Raw genomic sequence first — 14,408 nt, 5'->3', positions numbered from 1 at the left:
GGGTGATGAGGGTGTGTGAGGGTGAGGGGTTGAGGGTGAGAGGGTGAGGGTGAGTGAGGGTGAGGGGTTGAGGGTGAGTGAGGGTGAGGGAGAGTGAGGGTGAGGGAGAGTGAGGGTGAGGGGTTGAGGGTGAGTGAGGGTGAGGGGTTGAGGGTGAGGGTGAGGGGTTGAGGGTGAGTGAGGGTGAGTGAGGGTGAGTGAGTGTGAGTGTGAGGGTGAGGGGTTGAGGGTGGGTGAGGGTGAGTGAGGGTGAGGGGTTGAGGGTGAGTGTGAGGGTGAGGGGTTGAGGGTGGGTGAGTGGTTGAGGGTGAGGGGTTGAGGGTGGGTGAGGGTGAGGGGTTGAGGGGTTGACGGTGAGGGGTTCGGGTGAGTGAGGGTGAGGGGTGAGGGTGAGTGTGAGGGTGAGGGGTGAGGGTGAGTGAGCGTGAGGGTGTGAGGGTGAGGGGGTGAGGGTGAGTGAGGGGGTGAGGGTGAGGGGTTGAGGGTGAGGGGTGAGGGAGTGAGGGGTGAGGGTGAGGGGTTGAGGGTGAGGGGTGAGGGGTTGAGGGTGAGGGTTGAGGGTGAGGGGTTGAGGGTGAGGGGTTGAGGGTGAGTGAGAGTGAGGGGTTGAGGGTGAGAGGGTGAGGGGTTGAGGGTAGTGTGAGTGTGAGGGGTTGAGGGTGAGTGAGTGTGAGGGGGGTGAGGGTGAGGTGAGGGGGTGAGGGTGAGGGGTTGAGGTTGAGGGGTGAGGGTGAGTGAGGGGTTGAGGGTGAGGGGTTGAGGGTGAGGGGTTGAGGGTGTGAGGGTGAGGGGTTGAGGGTGAGGGTTGAGGTGTGAGGGTGAGGGGTTGAGGGTGAGGGGTTGAGGGTGAGGGGATGAGGGGTTGAGGGGTTGAGGGTGAGGGGTTGAGGGTGAGGGGTTGAGGGTGAGGGGTTGAGGGTGAGTGAGGGTGAGGGTGAGGGGTTGAGGGGTTGAGGGTGAGTGGGGGTGAGGGTGAGTGAGGGTGAGTGAGGGTGAGGGGTTGAGGGTGGGTGAGGGGTTGAGGGTGAGGGTTGAGGGTGGTGAGGGTGAGGGGTTGAGGGTGGGTGAGGGTGAGGGGTTGAGGGTGGGTGAGGGTGAGGGGTTGAGGGTGGGTGAGGAGTTGAGGGTGAGTGAGGGTGAGGGGTTGAGGGTGAGTGAGGGTGAGGGGTTGAGGGTGAGTGTGAGGGTGAGGGGTTGAGGGTGAGTGAGTGTGAGGTGAGGGTGAGGGGTTGAGGGTGAGGGTGAGTGAGAGGGTGAGTGGTTAAGGGTGAGGGGGTGAGGGTGAGGGGTTGAGGGTGAGGGGGTGAGGGTGAGGGGTTGAGGGTGAGGGGGTGAGGGTGAGTGAGGGGTTGAGGGTGAGGGTGAGTGAGGGGGTGAGGGTGAGGGGTTGAGGGTGTGAGGGTGAGTGAGGGGTTGAGGGTGAGGGGGTGAGGGTGAGTGAGGGGTGAGGGTGAGTGAGGGGTTGAGGGTGAGGGGGTGAGGGGTTGAGGGTGAGGGGTTGAGGGTGAGAGGGTGAGGGGTTGAGGGCGAGTGTGAGTGTGAGGGGTTGAGGGTGAGTGAGTGTGAGGGTGAGGGGGTGAGGGGGTGAGGGTGAGTGAGGGGGTGAGGGTGAGGGGTTGAGGGTGAGGGGGTGAGGGTGAGTGAGGGGTTGAGGGTGAGGGGTTGAGGGTGAGGGGTTGAGGGTGAGGGGTTGAGGGTGAGGGGTTGAGGGTGTGAGGGTGAGGGGTTGAGGGTGAGGGGTTGAGGGTGAGGGGATGAGGGGTTGAGGGGTTGAGGGAGAGGGGTTGAGGGTGAGGGGTTGAGGGGTTGAGGGTGAGTGAGGGTGAGGGTGAGGGGTGAGGGTGAGTGGGGGTTGAGGGTGAGTGAGGGTGAGGGGTGAGGGTGGGTGAGGGTGAGGGGTTGAGGGTGGGTGAGGGTGAGGGGTTGAGGGTGAGTGAGGGTGAGTGAGGGTGAGGGGTTGAGGGTGAGTGAGGGTGAGGGGTTGAGGGTGAGTGAGGGTGAGGGTGAGTGAGGGTGAGGGGTTGAGGGTGAGTTAGGGTGAGTGAGGGGTGAGTGAGTGAGGGTGAGGGGTTGAGGGTGAGTGAGGGTGAGGGTGAGTGAGGGTGAGGGTGAGTGAGGGTGAGTGAGGGTGAGGGGTTGAGGGTGAGTGAGGGTGAGGGGTTGAGGGTGAGTGAGGGTGAGGGTGAGTGAGGGTGAGTGAGTGAGGGTGAGGGGTTGAGGGAGAGTGAGGGTGAGTGAGGGTTGAGGGTGAGTGAGTGAGGGTGAGGGGTTGAGGGTGAGTGAGGGTGAGGGTGAGTGAGGGTGAGTGAGGGTGAGTGAGGGGTTGAGGGTGAGTGAGGGTGAGGGGTTGAGGGTGAGTGAGGGTGAGTGAGGGTGAGGGGTTGAGGGTGAGTGAGGGTGAGTGAGGGTGAGGGTGAGTGAGTGAGGGTGAGGGGTGAGGGTGAGTGAGGGTGAGTGAGGGTGAGGGTGAGTGAGGGTGAGGGGTTGAGGGTGAGTGAGGGTGAGGGGTTGAGGGTGAGTGAGGGTGAGGGTGAGTGAGGGTGTGAGTGAGGGTGAGGGGTTGAGGGAGAGGTGAGGGTGAGTGAGGGTGAGGGTGAGTGAGTGAGGGTGAGGGGTTGAGGGTGAGTGAGGGTGAGGGTGAGGAGTGAGGGTGAGTGAGGGTGAGTGAGGGTGAGTGTGAGGGGTTGAGGGTGAGTGAGGGTGAGTGAGGGTGAGGGTGAATGAGGGTGAGTGAGGGTGAGGGTGAATGAGGGTGAGGGTGAGGGGTTGAGGGTGAGGGTGAGGGTGAGGGTGAGTGAGGGTGAGGGGTTGAGGGTGAGTGAGGGAGGGTGAGGGAGAGTGAGGGTGAGGAGAGTGAGGGTGAGGGGTTGAGGGTGAGTGAGGGTGAGGGTGAGGGTGAGGGGTTGAGGGTGAGTGAGGGTGAGTGAGGGTGAGTGAGTGTGAGTGTGAGGGTGAGGGGTTGAGGGTGGGTGAGGGTGAGTGAGGGTGAGGGGTTGAGGGTGAGTGTGAGGGTGAGGGGTTGAGGGTGGGTGAGTGGTTGAGGGTGAGGGGTTGAGGGTGGGTGAGGGTGAGGGGTTGACGGTGAGGGGTTCGGGTGAGTGAGGGTGAGGGGTGAGGGTGAGTGTGAGGGTGAGGGGTTGAGGGTGAGTGAGCGTGAGGGTGTGAGGGTGAGGGGGTGGGGTGAGTGAGGGGTGAGGGTGAGGGGTTGAGGGTGAGGGGTGAGGGTGAGTGAGGGGTTGAGGGTGAGGGGTGAGGGTGAGGGGTTGAGGGTGAGGGGTTGAGGGTGAGGGTTGAGGGTGAGGGGTTGAGGGTGAGGGGTTGAGGGTGAGTGAGAGTGAGGGGTTGAGGGTGAGAGGGTGAGGGGTTGAGGGTGAGTGTGAGTGTGAGGGGTTGAGGGTGAGTGAGTGTGAGGGGTGAGGGGGTGAGGGTGAGTGAGGGGGTGAGGGTGAGGGTTGAGGTTGAGGGGGAGTGAGGGTGAGTGAGGGGTTGAGGGTGAGGGGTTGAGGGTGAGGGGTTGAGGGTGTGAGGGTGAGGGGTTGAGGGTGAGGGGTTGAGGGTGTGAGGGTGAGGGGTTGAGGGTGAGGGGTTGAGGGTGAGGGTGAGGGGTTGAGGGGTTGAGGGTGAGGGGTGAGGGTGAGGGGTTGAGGGTGAGGGGTTGAGGGTGAGTGAGGGTGAGGGTGAGGGGTTGAGGGGTTGAGGGTGAGTGGGGGTTGAGGGTGAGTGAGGGTGAGTGGGGTGAGGGGTTGAGGGTGGGTGAGGGGTTGAGGGTGAGGGGTTGAGGTGGTGAGGGTGAGGGGTTGAGGGTGGGTGAGGGTGAGGGGTTGAGGGTGGGTGAGGGTGAGGGGTTGAGGGTGGGTGAGGAGTTGAGGGTGAGTGAGGGTGAGGGGTTGAGGGTGAGTGAGGGTGAGGGGTTGAGGGTGAGTGTGAGGGTGAGGGGGTTGAGGGTGAGTGAGTGTGAGGGTGAGGGTGAGGGGTTGAGGGTGAGGGTGAGTGAGAGGGTGAGTGGTTAAGGGTGAGGGGGTGAGGGTGAGGGGTTGAGGGTGAGGGGGTGAGGGTGAGGGGTTGAGGGTGAGGGGGTGAGGGTGAGTGAGGGGTTGAGGGTGAGGGTGAGTGAGGGGGTGAGGGTGAGGGGTTGAGGGTGTGAGGGTGAGTGAGGGGGTTGAGGGTGAGGGGGTGAGGGTGAGTGAGGGGTTGAGGGTGAGGGGGTGAGGGGTTGAGGGTGAGGGGTTGAGGGTGAGAGGGTGAGGGGTTGAGGGCGAGTGTGAGTGTGAGGGGTTGAGGGTGAGTGAGTGTGAGGGTGAGGGGGTGAGGGGGTGAGGGTGAGTGAGGGGGTTGAGGGTGAGGGGTTGAGGGTGAGGGGGTGAGGGTGAGTGAGGGGTTGAGGGTGAGGGGTTGAGGGTGAGGGGTTGAGGGTGAGGGGTTGAGGGTGTGAGGTGAGGGGTTGAGGGTGAGGGTGAGGGTGAGGGGTGAGGGGTTGAGGGGTGAGGGGGAGGGTTGAGGGTGAGGGGTTGAGGGTGAGGGGAGTGAGGGTGAGGGTGAGGGGTTGAGGGTGAGGGGTGAGGGTGAGGGGTGAGGGTTGAGGGTGGGTGAGGGGGGTTGAGGGTGGGTGAGGGTGAGGGGTTGAGGGTGAGTGTGAGGGTGAGGGGTTGAGGGTGGGTGAGGGTTGAGGGTGAGGGGTTGAGGGTGGGTGAGGGGTGAGGGTGGGTGAGGGTGAGGTTGAGGGTGGGTGAGGGTGAGGGGTTGAGGGGTGAGGGGTTGAGGGTGAGTGAGGGTGAGGGGTTGAGGGTGAGTGAGGGTGAGGGGTTGAGGGTGAGTGAGGGTGAGGGGTTGAGGGTGAGTGTGAGGGTGAGGGGTTGAGGGTGAGTGAGTGAGAGGGTGAGGGTGAGGGGTTGAGGGTGAGGAGTGAGTGAGAGGGTGAGGGTGTTGAGGGGTGAGGGGTGAGGGTGAGTGAGGGGTGAGGGTGAGGGGTTGAGGGTGAGGGGTGAGTGAGGGGTTGAGGGTGAGGGTGAGTGAGGGGGTGAGGGGTTGAGGGTGTGAGGGTGAGTGAGGGGTTGAGGGTGAGGGGTGATGAGTGAGGGGTTGAGGGTGAGGGGGTGAGGGGTTGAGGGTGAGGGGTTGAGGGTGAGGGTTGAGGGGTGAGGGGTGGGGTGAGGGGTTGGGGGTGAGGGGGAGGGTGAGGGGTTGAGGGTGAGGGGTGAGGGTGAGGGGTTGAGGGTGAGTGAGGGTGAGGGGGTGAGGGTGAGGGGTTGAGGGTGAGTGAGGGTGAGGGGTTGAGGGTGAGTGAGGGTGAGTGAGGGTGAGGGTGAGTGAGGGTGAGTGAGGGTGAGTGAGGGGTTGAGGGTGAGTGAGGGTGAGGGTGAGGGGTTGAGGGTGAGGGGTGAGGGTGAGGGGTTGAGGGGTGAGGGGTTGGGGGTGAGGTTGAGGGTGAGGGGGTGAGGGGTTGAGGGTGAGGGGTTGAGGGTGAGGGGTTGAGGGTGAGGGGTTGAGGGTGCGGGGTGAGGGTGAGGGAGGTGAGGGGTTGAGGGTGCGGGTTGAGGGTGAGGGGGTGAGGGATGAGGGTGAGGGGTTGAGGGTGAGGGGTAGAGGGTGAGGGGTTGAGGGTTGAGGGTGAGGGGGTGAGGGGTTGAGGGTGCGGGATGGGGGTGAGGGTGAGGGGTTGAGGGTGAGGGGTTGAGGGTGAGGGTTGAGGGTGAGGGGTTGAGGGTGAGTGAGGGTGAGGGGTTCAGGGTGAGTGTGAGGGTGAGGGGTTGAGGGTGAGTGAGTGTGAGGGTGAGTGAGTGTGAGGGTGAGGGTGAGGGGGGCACAAGTCCTAACAAGGAAGCAAAGCAAACAGCCGGAGAAGAGAGAAAACGGCAGGAATCGAAGTAAAGAGGAGGATGCAAGGAGAGGTACAGAGGGAGTTAGCATAAAAGGAGACACGGCCGGCGGCCGTGAAACTGAAAGTACGGCCGGCCGGCCGGCCGTGAATAATTAGGGGATGAGCGCACGCTGAGAAGCTGCCTTTGATGTGGTAATGCGAGGCAGGCAGGCAGGCGGCTGGTGGCATTGTGCACGCGCTTTTTAGGGCTTGCGCTTGCGCAATGACCTAAAAAGCACATGCACTTCAAGAAATCGCCAGTGGAATCGTGCTTGGGTAAACGCTGTTTAAGCCCCTATAGAGCTTCGCCAGCTATGCGCATGCGCACAGCAGGCGAGCCCTAAAAAATGGTGTGGGGAAGTTAAATGATCTGCGCTAGTATTACCAATATCTTAACTCGGTCAAATTGTGTGATCCAGGGCAAATCATCTTACTTTCTGTGCGCCTGAGTTTCCCCATTTTCCATAACTGAAAACAGGTAGAAACAAGCTATTTGTGGATTTTTAGCAACATACAAAAAAATCAGGCATTTTCAATTACTTTTTTTTCGATCATAAGAGTTAGATTGCTCTCGGATAATCTATTGGAACCCAATCCTGTCCTTGAGGAGGACCAGGGGATAAAGGCTCGGTGCAACAGCTCAAAATCACCCAGCATAGCCATGGGGATATACTAAATAAATCAAGAAATGTAATAAAGTTGGGAAGGGGAGCCCAGTGATTGCTTTCACCTGTCCACCAGCTGCATTCTGCTAGATGCATTCCTCAATTGTGTTCATGCTCACAATTAATTGTTTGCCACCCAGTGCTGGCCAAACCATACTTAATTAATTGTGAGTAGGAACACTACTGAAGATTGAATCTACCTTGCCCATTGTTTACATTTTCTGCGTATATTGGGTTGAAGTGCTCTGGGGATGCACCTATGAGCTTGGATGGGCACAGAACCTGAAATATTAAAAGTAGTTTGCCAAACACTCCGAAACAAACTTTTTGCTCCTTGCTGATGAATGCCAACTAGCACGAAGCACATGATCAAGGAAATCCAGCACTTGCCAAGGCTCGGTGACAAGTACTTGATTAATTGTGTGCAGAAACGCTATTGAGCACTGCATCTGCCAGAATGCATTATGAGGACCTTACAGACAGTCACTGTGCTCTCACACCCCACTGTTTACATTTTCTGAAGGATGTTGGGTTGACAAATCCTGGCAATGCTTGGAGTGGTATGGAACCCGATATACTGAAAGCGGTTTGCCAATGGATTGCTCCTCGCTGATGAGTGCCAACTAGAATAAATCCTGTGTCCAAGGATATTCAGCACTTGTGCCAACACTGGGTTACAAACACTTGATTAATCATGAGTAGAAACAAAGAGGGCTTCCTCCAATATAACACCTTGGGTGGACTCGAAGAGGCAGGCAGGTGGCGTGATCCCCTTCCCACTGTTTGTTATCTAAATCTGTGATGGTGACCCTGCCTACCAACCCCATCGTGTGGGTGAACTATATGCTGCACTGCCCGAGGAGGTGCTATGGCCATCGTGTCCTGTAACGGGACATACCCTAGAACAGCAGAGCCTCCTTCACTGCATGGGGCACACTCCGCACGGTCAGGAAGCTCCCATATTTTAATCCCTGAAGGGATCTTCATCCAAGCACTGTATATTACAGAAGAGGCCAACCAGCTCCTTCTGTAACATCACGCTGCCTGTGAATGACAGAAATGGCAGAAATTTTGAAGATTCTGCCATTTTTCTTCAGTATCTGCCCCCTCATCCCCAAAGTTTTTATTTAGGGTCTAGGGTCCGAAAGAGCGATACGTTTGCTGACAAACGCGCATTTTAGCATGCCTGAACAACCAGGCGCGCGCTCAGCTCGCTCAAATACCTGCCATGTGACGACACTCATAAGGCACAGAGCGAATTGCCACTTTCTGGAGCAGGACTGATGCCCATGGGCACGGTTTGAAAGAAAACATGCACTGTTCTGGACTATTTCTGGGCATAGTTCTGCCCACTGGCACCCTTTACTAACCCTGACTTAAAGACTCCAAATTCACAAAAGCACCTGGGATGGGTGAGTGAATATTTGTTTGCTATAAACACGCACGAGACACCGAACAAGAGAATCTAGGAAGTGAACTTAGAGAGCTGGAGGAGTCATTGGCGCTTTAAGAGGTCATGCATGTCAGACCTCCGGGCCGCCCCTAAAAATGCTCACGTGAACACTCGTCACTGCTCGGATCTCCTCAGGCGATAACCGGGCGTTCGCCGGCACGGCCACGTAGCTGTGCTTGCCATTTCAAGACTGCGGCATAAATAATTAGTCTGTTATTAAGTGAGCAAAGGGGACCTGCGTTTGCAAACTTTTACGTTCGGTCTGTCTCCAAAAATTCTTTAAAAGCTCATCTTTTACGCACAGATTCCTTTAGCCTATGTCTTACACGAAAGAACTATATTTAAGTAACCCCAACTTTGAACTTTTTGACTGAGCTTGTCAAGCTGAAATGTAAGCCTTATCTGCTTACTGTTCTCCGACTTTCATATAACGTATCGTTGTTATTATACCATGTTCTCTATAGTACGCCTTTAATGTAGCATGGTTTGCATGTAAACTGTGATATTCATAGCCCTCTACTATACGCCTCTAAGGTTTCATAGATAGTATGTAGAATGTATAGTCCACCTGTACCGTTCCAACAGAATTCCATTTCGTATTGCAACGCGCTTGGATAACATGTCTTTTTCTAATTCTTTTGTAATTTTTCTTAGTTTCATCATATGTTAGTATTATTGTTATTTAGGTTATTTAACTGTGACTTCATTTTGTATCCTTCTTTTTGAAAAATCAATAAAAACAATTTGAAATAAAAATGTAGGGGAGGCAAATGATGCCTGCTGCTGCCTCTGGGTGAAATACACGGCTACTGTGTAAGGAGCAAGTGTGTACAGCAATACTCATATCAAATCACCTCTTACTGGAGCATCATCAAACCTGCAGTCTAACCCCGCCCTCAGCTTCAGTACAACACATAATGATGCCCCCCCCGAAAAATACTCTGTGTTTCTAGCTTACCCACATTACCCTCCATAAAGCATGAGTTTTAACATTAGTAGGGATTTCGCCTGCAGCCTGTGTCTGAGGACCTTCTTTTAAAGACAGTGGGCTTCTGATCTCCTGCCAGTCTAAAGGCCCTCATATTAAACAGCAGTTTGGTTGGGGTCTGCAGTCACTCTGGGGCTATCGGTTTCACTGGCAATGGGCTCCTGGTGGGTTGCCGGGGTGGGCCTATGAGTTTTAACGAATGTGAGGTTCTGACCTGCTGTGTTGTCTGGACCCCCATTTTAATGACAGTTAGATGGTGCCCAAACGCACCAGTATGGGGATTTTCGTTTTAATGGCGGGGGCATTTCAGACCTGGGGGTTAAGGACTGATGCCCGCTTTGGGGGTTATTACAGACAATTCTATTGTCTACAACTGACGGGATAGTTTTACAGAAGTTGTGCAGAACATGGCCATATTCCAATACAGCCCTTCCCAAATACAGCCTGTTTCGAGGCTGCAGTGGAGGGGGAAGGAACATTTAAGAATGAAGGTGTAACAACAGGATAGGAAGGCCCCACCACGTTTGTCTGGCTGAGCACCACCCAAAACAGTAAAAGTACAGTCTACAGAGGTGTTCTGAAACAGAGCACGAGTGCAGGCAAGCAGAGGCCTCCTCACATGCACGTGGAACGTCTGGCAGAATGTTCCCCTCAGAGCACTCGTCATTAGAGAAGGAAAAGAGGTGCTGCGCCTGCCTTATGCACCATCCTCTCGTTAAGTAAACACCATTTGTCTTCCGTTGACATAAAGTTTCTGCCCTTCCTCTCTCTGAAACGGTATGTTTATCAACGAGTTCTCTCGTCATCTACCTCTACGATCACCTGAATTCCCCTGCCACGTAAGACCCTGAATAATATTTTTTAACTTAGGGCAAGAGCTCAAAAACATGTTACGTTTGCCCATGCAGTATACTCTGAAAAGGACATACGCGTATTTGCAGTCTCGCACCATATAAATATTCTAAATAAGCATAAAGCATACATCTGGGACACAGGTGTCAGCCTCTTTAAAATGTGTGCCTATGTTTTCAGATTAAAGGATTTAAAACTAGTTTACCTCTGCATTATCAATTTACTATCCTCACCCTTTTCCTGAGGCTTCAAAGTATTCATTAACTAACCATCTACAGATAGTAATCTCATTAGGGAACAACATTAAAGCCTTTTCCCAGTTGGCTATTTTACCTCCTCCGCTAGGTGAATTGACACAGAGTGTGAAGCATCCAGAAAATAAGCAACGAAAAGAAATATTACGCTTTTTCTCTTTTTTTCCCCACCCTTCCTTTTAATTCCTTCCCCTCGTCTCCAGTTTTTGGTTTTCCTTGAAGTTCTCAATTTGTTTTGCCCTCTCCCTTATTCTTTATGAATTGTTTCTCTTTCTTAAACTCTTTTGTTTTCCACTCCCTGCCCTTCGTCTGTACTTTCTAGTCTACTCGGTTTGCAGTCTTTGTTATTTAGCTCAAAGTGCAGCGCTCCTTACCTTGTTGTGCGCCTGTCAGCTCCGGACAATGTACGTGACTGAGCGGCTGTGGTGTATGGTGATGAATAAAGTGAAACCACAAAAGGCAGGTGCGCCTCGCGCGCTGGTCCGGCCCACTGGCAGGAAGCGATACTATGCATGCCACAGTAACATGGTAACGTAGTAACGTGACATGGGTTTGGCGGCTGTCGCTCTTCCACAGTTTTGTTCAGCTGCTCGAGACCTTTTACTGACTGCAAACTAACACTACCGTGCACCCCAAATTTGTGGTGGCAGATTTTTCACACCCGATAAGATTTTTTTTCTAAAATATCATGTTAGATTTCACAGAAAACATAAGAAACAATTCGTTTACATGCCGTGACATTATATTTATTGTTTTAAATTAGATGTTTCTGCCCTGTTGCGGGGCGCCGAAGCGCGCCTTCGACAGGTACAACGCTACATCTTGTGGGGTGCCGAGTAAGTAATGTGTTGTGTTTTTGTGACCCTTTTGGGGATGCATTTTGGTCGGTGCGGGTGTGACTGGAGAGGGGACCTCATTGCAGAGAGAATAGGCGCGATGGAAGAAGTGTACGAGACAGGCACGAGAAATAGAAGTGTAATTAGCTGATGATGGTCATGGTTTTGAATTTATTCGCTAGATTAAACAAATATTCTACACACCCGCCCGCAGACTCCAGGCACAAGCGGAAGGAGAAACATATCGCCTGTGTATAGAGCTGGTTCTTGTGATATAGATGATTAAAGGTTTGAGATAAATTATATTCTAGACATGGCTAATCGCAATCATCACGACATGACAATAACATCAGTGATGGAAAACAGCCTTTCTGTAGAAAGACGTTTATTCCAAAACATGAACATTTTCAAGAAAAAGGCTGTATTGAAATTAATAACTACATTAAAGGAACAAAGACTGACATAAACTACATTGCAGGTGTTATATTTTTTGGTCTGCATTAATCTGCATCAGGTGCTTTTTAGCACCCACTGCGTTTAACTGTGGTCAATTTTGTGATGCAACAGCGTTAATCAAGGTTCTTCTTTGGTCCACTAGAAACAATACAGGTATCGATTTTTGGTGCTACAAAACACCGACCACCACAAAAGGAAATGGAGAAAAAAGACTACAAAAAACAAACAAATAATAATAATTGTGAGGATATTTTTTATGTCCTGTTGGGGGAGATGTATCAGGCATGTGGTGACCATGAAACGCAGATATCAGACCCTGATAATCGCACACAAGGAGAGAACAATTACTCCTTGCAGTCATTAACCTCTTCGAGGCTCATGACGAGCTGAGCTCGTCATGAGCCACGGCGCTCCGGTGCTCATGACGAGCTCAGCTCGTCATGAGCCGTGGAACGCTCGTATGCGGGGATAATTCCCCTGCTGTGCTGACCGTTCCACGGCAGGTAATGCACCTGTGAGGAGCTGAGCCCGTCATGAGCACAGGAGCGCCGTGCCTCATGACGAGCTCAGCTCGTCATGAGCATGCGGGCGCTGTGCGCGCCCCCTCCCCCCAGCACAGCGGGGGGTTAACCCCCGCAGCGAAGGGGTTAAGGAGCAATACTTCCGCAACACAGCCTAAGGCACCCTTTGCCAAGAGATGGCAGTCAAGCAGTGGAGGACAGACCAGTGCTACAGAGAACACAGGAAATATCTCCAACATTCTGTGCTATTGGAAGATTGTGGGACCACACTTACTCGAGTGTTTTATTTGCTGCTTGAAGGCACCAGGAAAAGGGTGAGGAGTGGATAATTGGAAACCACTAATTAATCATAGAAGTAGGGGTCCACAAAACCAGATATTTTTTGGAAGGTCCTGTACAAGCCCCGTGTAGCTGCAGCCTGTGCAGGTAAGAGCGGTGGGGCAGTGGTGCTGGGTGGGCGAGGGGGGATTTCGACAGACAATGACAAGGAAAAATTAATTATTTATTTAATTTTCTCTTTTGGTCGTCTGTCGGATCTACACCCTCCCCCCTAGCAACCCAGTCCCACCGCTCTTACCTGCAGGGGCCATGGCCGGCGCTGTGGCAAAACCTTGAGCTGGACAAGCCAGGTAATCTTGCCTACTTAAGTTTCTTCTTCATTGGGTAGCCTCTGCACCTTATCCCTGTCTTCCAGACATGACAAAGTTTCAAAACCCAAACTTTCAGAACTTGTAGCAATATTTCTAGATCTTGTGTCCTGGTTCGCCAAATGTTTCACAGTTTCAAGAACTTTTTCTTAAATATCTGCGACATGGGCTCAACTGGAAGAAATGTCTTTCCCACTTTTAGTCAGAACCACTACCGAAAACCCAGCTGCAACTGGTCTTGCTGACTTTCTTGGCTGAAGCTATAGCTGACTATGTTTATTGGATTTCCCCGAGTTGCTTCATAGGGAAAAGTAAATACACAGAGAGCAGGAATCCTCCAAAGAGAACCTGGTCCCTTTTAGCGTTGAGGACTTATCAGAGGGACCTTTACTGACAACTAGAGGCATTTTTCAGATTCAGTGATTCAAATGAAAGCAGGAGCCCTAGGATTTCTCCAGGAAGATAGGAATTTTTCCAAGCATTCATCTTCTTGGTCCAAGCAGTTCTCTGACTTGATATTGATTGGAAAAGTCTGAATGTTAACCCAGCTCTGCATGGTAGAATTCCCTAATAAATCCTCATCTGTTCTTTCTGAAGAATATGGACCACTTCCTAGACCCCAACGTTGACATATTGTAAACATATTAGAACTTTGCCTTTTCCACAGTTTTGCAAAATGTTGAAACAAAGTCTTGACTAAATCTTTCTTAGATCTCTCTAAAGCCAACCTTCTCTAAACCTTCCTGCATCAACCCTACAATCCTTTCTAGGTACCACTGCCTCACCCCTCATTGAGAGCTAGGTTTCTCTCTCTCTCAGTGAGTCTTGAGCTTCAAGGGGTGTAATTTACTCCTCGTTGCCAAGTAGCATGCCTTTGTGATGGCTGGCGTATGAGAGTATCATACTTCCTTTTCAATGGAGATTTTTTAATCAGACAGCACGGATGCCAGGTAGTCCTTTATCTGAGCAGGCTTTGATGAGTCATAAGTTTCCTTTGACTTATAACTGTGAAACAGGAGGAGGCTGGAGCCCTGGATGACTTTTGCCTGAGGGAAGCCTCAAATCTGGCAAAGGATCACACTTGTTCAGATCTCAGGATATGTCTGAAAGCAATTAACTACTTTTGAGATGAAGCGAGCCCTTCAGGATGCAGGGGTGTTAGACTTGGCATCTTGTGGCGTGTTTCCCCTGAGTTTTTGCTTTATGCCCTCCCGGTTTTGCCACCCACATGAGTAGCCCGGAAAAGGAACTTCAGACCTGCCATTGTAGAGTCTGCGCGCAGTTTGTAACTGTCATGTCGACTAAGCCTGTGCACACACTGGCCAGTCCCTAACCATCCTTTTTCTTACATGTCAGGCACCCCTAAGGTAGGCCCAAAGTACCCCTGTGGGCAGGGTGCTATGTATGTGAAAGGTAGGAAATGCCCTGGTGTGTGTGCCATGTCCTGATATTGAATTACAGCCCATTTCGTTTTTCACTATTGCAAGGCTACCTGTTCTCATAGGCCACAATGGGCAGTTTGATTATAATGTCTTATAATTCTAAACTGACCCAGGGAACAAGGTAGAAACTCGAGTATGGTATGCCTGAACTAAGAATGTTAAAATACATCTTTTAGTGAAGGAGATTTTTACATTCTGTGTTCGAAAACATCACTTTTAGAAAGTAGGTATTTTCTTGCTCAGTCATCCCTTGTGCCTCTGCTGGAATGTGGATTGCCTGTCTGGGTTTCCGATGACGAAGGCTGGGGAGCTGGAGGGCTCCAGATAGTCTAGGTAGGGTCTGGAAAGGGCTGAATAGACCTCGGCTGCAATGGGGGAAGGGGAGGAGATTTCCTTGCACCTTAAAGGGCCTGGTCTGCCTCTGACAATGCTGTCTC

General features: G+C 52.7%; 1 protein-coding gene across 3 annotated transcripts in view; it reads right to left on the bottom strand.

The window, feature by feature from the left end:
• The window catches only part of LOC144827482 (cytochrome c oxidase subunit 4 isoform 1, mitochondrial-like), an 821,858-nt gene that overhangs the window by 757,067 nt on the left and 50,383 nt on the right, over positions 1-14,408 (bottom strand). The window contains exon 1 of one of the 3 annotated variants that reach the window (XM_078685776.1): positions 10,444-10,505. The exons of the other annotated variants lie outside the window; for them this stretch is intronic. The gene's annotated coding sequence lies outside the window, so the exon portion shown is untranslated. Of the gene's footprint in view, positions 1-10,443; positions 10,506-14,408 lie in introns of those variants that run through there. 3 annotated transcript variants of the gene reach the window in all.

Source organism: Lissotriton helveticus, chromosome 4_1 (assembly GCF_964261635.1).
Source record: "Lissotriton helveticus chromosome 4_1, aLisHel1.1, whole genome shotgun sequence".
NCBI lineage: Eukaryota > Metazoa > Chordata > Amphibia > Caudata > Salamandridae > Lissotriton > Lissotriton helveticus.
Note: the sequence above shows the minus strand (reverse complement) of the source record. Positions and strands in the feature narration are given on the sequence as shown.